We start from the raw sequence: 6951 nt of genomic DNA, 5'->3' as shown, positions 1-6951 counted from the left end.
GTCTCATAAAAATAAAAATAGGGACGATCACCTTTTCTTGTCAGACAAATCAAAGATCCAGGTCACCTTAAAAACATGCTAGGCTGCAAGCCATACTGGCTATAGGGAAAATAAATAAATAAATATATAAAGTATATAAACCTCTTAATCCTACATGGATCAGTCCAGTTTTGATCGAACTGAACAGAGGCCATTGACTTCAACTGGCGCTGGATGTGTCCCATGACCTTCTGGTTTATATATTTAGACTCCCCATACTAATCTTCTCTTCTACAGATCTGATGTCATCACCATTATTATAAGCAGAACTTGTTACTTGATTGACAGCAAACAACCTTTCCAAAAAGTAGCCAAGGAGTAAGAATGTTTTGTCCGAGTGACATATGATCATGACTGCCTGCAGTCCATTTTTGTTTACGGGCAGTGGAAGAATTTCAGATATTTATAAGGTCAGTGTCCCTAGTCCATAGAAGAAGGACAAAATGTGTTAGGTTTTAAATTGTTGTTCTGCTTAAAAAACTGACTTCCAGTTGGGCTGAAATGAAGGACTAGGCTCTGAAGTAAATCCTTTGCCTGTTGCAGCCTAGGCACAGGAATGGGGTGCTCCCAACTGCACACACAAAGGGGTCACTGGCATTTCATATTTTTGCTTTAGGAAGTCAAATACTTAAACATGTGCATAATTCTTTTTGACTGTCTGGTGATTCAGATGTCTGGGATCTCATTTTGCTTGTTTTTTGAAAACTTTCACAAAAAGGAATCAGCTTGCAAAACCACAAAAATGTCATTCTCAGCCAGCTGTGGTAAAATAGTTTGCATGGCCATCTCAATACTGGAGAAGTCTTTATATTTAAAAAAAAAGTATTCTGATGAGTAAAAAATGAACGTGAATTCATTATTAGTAAGGCATTAGCAGTTGGCTTAGAACTGTTCAAACATGGAGGTGCTGAGAGAATATTTGTGTGACAAAAGAACTGTTGACATTCGGTCATACTAGAACTTAGAATATTGTTTTAAAACAGATACACTGCAAATGTGGGAATGAGAACTAGACTAATTTTTTTTCTACTTAATTTGGCATTTAAGTATATGGCACAGTAAGGTTTGACAAAAAGTAAAGTGTAAATTTATGTAACTGACCCCACTTATTAATAGGGTTTTAAGGACTTGCAATATTATAGAGTCTAAATACTATTTAACAGGAAGTGAAACAAAATTTAGAATTAATTCTAGAACATTTATAAACAGGAATAGAAAAATAGTGTCCATTCTACTAAGTGTCAGAAATTAGAGGCTACCTACCAAATGATGCTGTTTGTTTGAACTTGTTCAAATGATTCCATTAAATTGTTGTGTATGTTTCAGATAACAAAATTTGACTTTTTTAGTTGTTAATCCAACAACAATGTCCAACATTTAGTAAGTGTCTTATATTGGATATGAAATTGTTGTTTGAACAGTCTTACTAAACATTTTACCATACAAATGGTAAATTTTATTTAACTTATGTTAATATAAATACACCAAAATAATACATGTTTATAAATACATGTGAACATTTTAAATGGTCTAGAAAGAAGCCTAAATGGTAGTTTAAAATAATTTCCATGTGGTAATTCCTGCAACACAGGGTTGTTGCAGGGGGACTGGATAGGGGCCCAAATGCTATTGCATTGACTTAGTTTCTGTTGGGGCACTGTAACAAAGGCAACTAAATTTCAACTGCCTTAGTGTTACTGTTATTACCTTTTGCCTATACAGATTTTTATCGTGGAAGACTGCCAAATAAGGAGCAACTTCGTAATTGAGAACATGGAATTATGAAAGTAGGTTGAACAGAAGGATAACAGGGAAACATATAAGTTAATATTTCATGGATGAAACTTTGCTAAATTACTTGATACCATAGAAAAAAGTGTAGTAGCTAAAGCTGTGATCTGATGCAGGCATGACGTACTAGGCTTTTCTCTGGAGTTTCTTCATTAATTACTGAAATGCTCAGTGTTTCACTGTGTATCATAGATCTGTCTGTGCCTGAGATTGGGATTTCAGTAACCTCCTTACAGGAAGGCAGGAATCCACTTAGAGGAACAACCTCTGGGACTGACAAAGCTTCTTTCCTAAGTGGCTCTTGCTATACCCTCCATGCAGAGCCTCTTTTTGGGTGTCCTATCCAAACCAGGCCAGGTCTCCTGGTGACATCATGAAACATGAGATGCCCACGAGTTCATCTCTGGCCACGATGGAGGTTTGGCCACCTGTTTGTCCTGTGCTTGAGAAGATATTGAGGATGTTGACAGAGAAGAGTGGGACTTACCTACTAAAACTTGGCAGCCCAGGCTCATCTGTTTTCCACGGGAGAGTGCAGCCCTCAGTGCTTGATTGGCTGAGGACCATTTTCCTCTGGCTCCAACAGGAAAACCAGCATAGGTGACCTCCCTGGCACCAGCATAGGTGACCTCACTGGCTGGTTTCAGGTTCCTGATTTGTTTAGTCAGCTTCCAATGCCTTCATACTTTCTCAGTAACTGCTGCCAGGAGTGTACGTGATTTGTTTGCATCATCGGCCTCCCCCGGGGCCGGGCTCTCCTTAACACATCTGATACCAGGTTTGAGCAGCTCACTCCCCTCATCACTAAACTAAAGTTGATGATACAGTAATTTTTTTGTTTGTTTGCTTGCTCTTTAAGCTTCCTCATCAAAAATGGTACCCAAGTGGCTGTGTTATTAGGTACAGATATCCTGTACTGCTGGACAGGTGCCGGGGATGCAGAAGCAGATCTCACAGGGGTTATGGTTCACTCTGCTGTTGAAATTCCTCAGTTGAACATTAAGGGCTACCAGAAGTTATTTCTCTGGCATCCCACAAAACTGAGATCCTTTGGCTGCACCAGGCAGAGAGATGCCCTCAGTGTCAGAGTGACTGGTTAATGGTGCTCTCTGCATCCCCTGTCTCAATTTCTGTGCCCTCCTTGTTTCAAGAGGCACATACAAACCTCTCTATTGTTGTTGGGGTCCAAAGGTCACGATTCTTCTGTCGATATAAATTGTGTGTAGCTTTGTTGAATTTGATAATTGTGGTTCATAGCTCTTTTGCATGATGTCTAATCAATTGCAGTATTGTAAAAGGAGGAAGAACAGGCTACCAAGTCTGTATCAGGCTATCAGATCACAGTTGTGCCTGGTGTGAGAGGCAGGAAACAAACCATCAGTCCCACCAGAACTGCACATATAAATTATGCAGCTCTTGTGTGAGTTGTCACGTCTGTGAGGGTGGGGGATCGTGAGACAACAGCCCTGTGGTAGCAACTGACAACTGAGGGAAGGAAGATCTTCCCTTTGTGTGTGCGCTGCTAAATAATTCAAAGATGAGATAAACAGTACCTATAGATGAATCTTTTTTTCATTTCACAGTAATGAGTCAAGATACTATAAGCCAAATATGTTTATATCAGATTCTTTTAGGCACCCATCAAGCCACCAGTTACTAAAAGACAAGGGAGATAAGATAAAGTGATCATAGGCCGTACAAATTCTATGCATCAGTTGTTTTCTGTTGTTGGGTTTTGCATATGTTAGTTTTTCTTTCAGAATTCCAAGAGTAAGGAAATTTATGATATAATTCTTGCAAAGTTAAGCTTTTATAGTGGTATTGAGTATCAACACACTGTATTCACATCTCAAGGGTTGTTGTAATTCCAGGAGCTGGAAGATGAGAAGGCAGTAAATAATAGGATACAGGGTATGCTTTTCTTCCTTTTTAATAGGAAAATATTTCAGCTATGGCATTGTAGTTGACAAATGTTTGGTTTAGCATAAAAGAAAAAGGAGAAAAGAGATTGAAATGTATAGTCATATAGGAAATAAAAAACCTGATCAATGAGTAATCATAAAAGCAGTGAAAAACTTCTCCTATAGTGTTCTCAAATTAAGATGTAGAACATGCACATGTATCCCCCAATCTACTCAATATTGTTTCTAGAGAAGAAACAATCTGTAGATTTATTGGGTAACACGATTTGCTCTTTCCTGGAATAATTGCCCACAAACATGAGCTTGACCCCTGTGTTAAACTAACAAACCCTTGCCTGTGTATGGAGGGTGATCCCAGGGATGGATGGTTACAGAAAAGTCAGATTTGGATATTAGACACATGTGTCCCTAGCAGGAGTTGTGGTTTTCTCCTCATGTGGATTAAAAACACACTGACAGTCTTCAGAGTTGCTAATTTAGGCCTTTTTGATTGCAAGTTCTGGGAAACTTCATGTTTTGCTTCATAATTCTAAGAATGGTGGTTTCACGAGAAAAACAAAGTCCCAAGACTTTGGAACTCTCTCTCTCATGGTTTCTGTGCATGCAGAATTGGTAAACCAGCACAGAACATAATCAGAATGAAGTTCAATCTGTAGTGGTTTTACACCCTACGTTTTTAAGAGTCTGCGACCATTTTTCTGAAAACATGTAAACAGAAATCCTTGTAAAGCTCTTTTCTCCAGCTGTACAGTGGTACACATGTATTTTGGGGATTTTCAGCCATAACTATAGTAGCACTGACAAAAGCTTGTTAGCTTCAGTAATGTTTTTTCTTAATGATCTTAAAATTCATGGTGCTGGTCTTACAGTGAGATCCATTTGCACGCAGATCTCATTGAAGGCCCAGGAGCTGTAGTTAATATTATTCTTTTCTGTGTCCAATCACACTCCCATTTTACATAAAACGAAGGTGGGTGGTCGTTTCAAGGTCAGCAATTTATTTATTAATAATAATAATTGTAAATATCCTCAAAATCCAATTCAATAGGAATTTGAAGACCTCAAAAATGCAAAGATCTGGAGAGTTTATCCCCTGAAAAATTGGATAGTACCATGAATGATGAGGTACAAAGTTGTATCTGTAATTTGGGAACCTGCAGTTATTTGCAGTGTAGTAATTTTTGCCCCCTGTATGACCATACCTTTTAAATTCAAGTGTCTAATAACACAGACAAGCAAAATAAAACAGGCAGGTGTTTCAAACAGAGTCTGTAGAAAGGACAGCAGTAACATGTAGATCTTTTTGAAAAGATTCAGTCTATAGAACTGGGATTTTAAAGAGAGAGACTGGCAAAAGAATCAGGCTCATCTGCTATGCAGAGGAAGAAATGTCAACCTGAGGGTAGCATCTTCTAGAACAAAATCTACATTTCCAGAGAACTTCCTTGAACTGAAACAAGCTGCAAGATAGGCTCATTTCTTAAAATATTAATAGTAAACTTGGGTGAAACATTCTTATTATGCTTTCACTGATGCAAATGCATTAAATTGCAATAATAAATAATAATAAATAATAAATCTTGAGAGATAACGTTTATAACAGTATATCAGATAGTTGCTTCTGGGTTTTCTAGGACCCCAAGATCTGTTTGTCATGCAGCTGAACCACCATTTGTCTTTGCTGACAGCCTGGTTTTCATTCCTAGATGTTGTGCTGCTGTGCACCAAATGACACTGCCCAGCTGGGGGTATTTTTAGGCTGCTTTGTAGCAGATGCCGGCTGGCACATCCCTGCCTACTCCAGTGATGTGGGTCACATTCCCAGCAGGAGCCCCAGCAAGAGAGGAGGAAGGAAACCACTTGCAGAAATGAGAGTGGTGCAAAGCCCAAGCCTCTAAAGAACTCTGCTTTAGTGGGTCAGCTGCCAAGAATTGCGTGTGAGCAGTGCCTTAAAGCTGTCTTTGCTTCCCTTCAGGGACTCGACTTGCAACTGAAATATCACACATGGGGAATTTGCCAGAACTTTGAATTAATATGCACATGACCAAAACAGTTAAAGTCACCTCCTGTTTGGTGCTGTGAATTCCTCATCCTCAGACATGTATTCTATTCACTGCAGCAGTGAGGGATATTTGAAGAGGTGAGTGTATGTTAAGGAATATATTCTGAGAGTTTAGTTGTGCTGCTTTTAAAATGTGCAGCAATCTTTGCGTTAAATTTAGCTGAGGAACCAAGCCCTATGACTGCAAAAAAATTATTTTTCTAGAAACCAAAGTAACTTAAATGTCTGTTTTAAACCATTTCCATTGTGAAGGGTACCTTTAACCTGGAAAGATGTAGCATCCAATCTCAATAGCATGTTTTAAGACCTTTATTGTATAGTGTATGTGCAAACTAAGTACAATGTATAATATGTATATAATTACGCATCATTATAATGATTAATGTTTAATTAATGATAATACAACAAATAACAAATACAACAATTACTTGAAAAAGTAATAGTTACCAGAACTGACATAATTCAATTAACATCAGAGTGAATTCCCCATTGTTTTCAGCAGAACCCCATTTCCCTGGCTGATGGAGCCACCTTATGAAGACAAGACCAGGACAGCTGGATCACAGACCTGCAAACCAGGCTTGGGCAAGGTGAACTTGGCAAGTGCTTTTACTGTGAATATAGGCTAAAAGTACATGTACTTTAACAACTTTGCTACCCTTCTACATGAAAAAAATGTCTGCTTGCTTTCTTTTTAGATGAGCCTTTTCCTGCTGCTTTGTCTCGTTCATGTGTCACCACTAATGCACTTAGGACTGAATAAGCTCCCTGGCTGTTGCATCAGGAGCAGAATTTTTGCTTGCACTTCCTGAATTTACCTTCCTTTTCATATTGAAGTCAGCTATAGTAACTTTTAATATTAAATGGGCTAGGCTGACAACTAGTAAATTGAAACTGCAAACCAAATGTGATATAAAAATCAGAGGAGGCACCATTGCTTTTCTTCCAAACACTTGAAATAAGAGTAAAAAATCTTATCTCAGTTTCACTGCTTGCAAAGGGGAACAAACACTGGACTGCAAGAGATGAAGTTTTTGTGTCGTGTCTAAAAATACCTCGGAAGGAGTTTACCTGTCAGTGCGGATTCCGCAGCGTCGCTCCCTGCCCGCAGCTGGTTGCCAGGAGGCACAAGCCCTC

This window comes from Corvus brachyrhynchos, unplaced genomic scaffold (assembly GCF_000691975.1).
Source record: "Corvus brachyrhynchos isolate BGI_N302 unplaced genomic scaffold, ASM69197v1 scaffold66, whole genome shotgun sequence".
NCBI classification, from domain to species: Eukaryota; Metazoa; Chordata; class Aves; order Passeriformes; family Corvidae; genus Corvus; species Corvus brachyrhynchos.
This window is presented reverse-complemented; position numbering follows the sequence as displayed.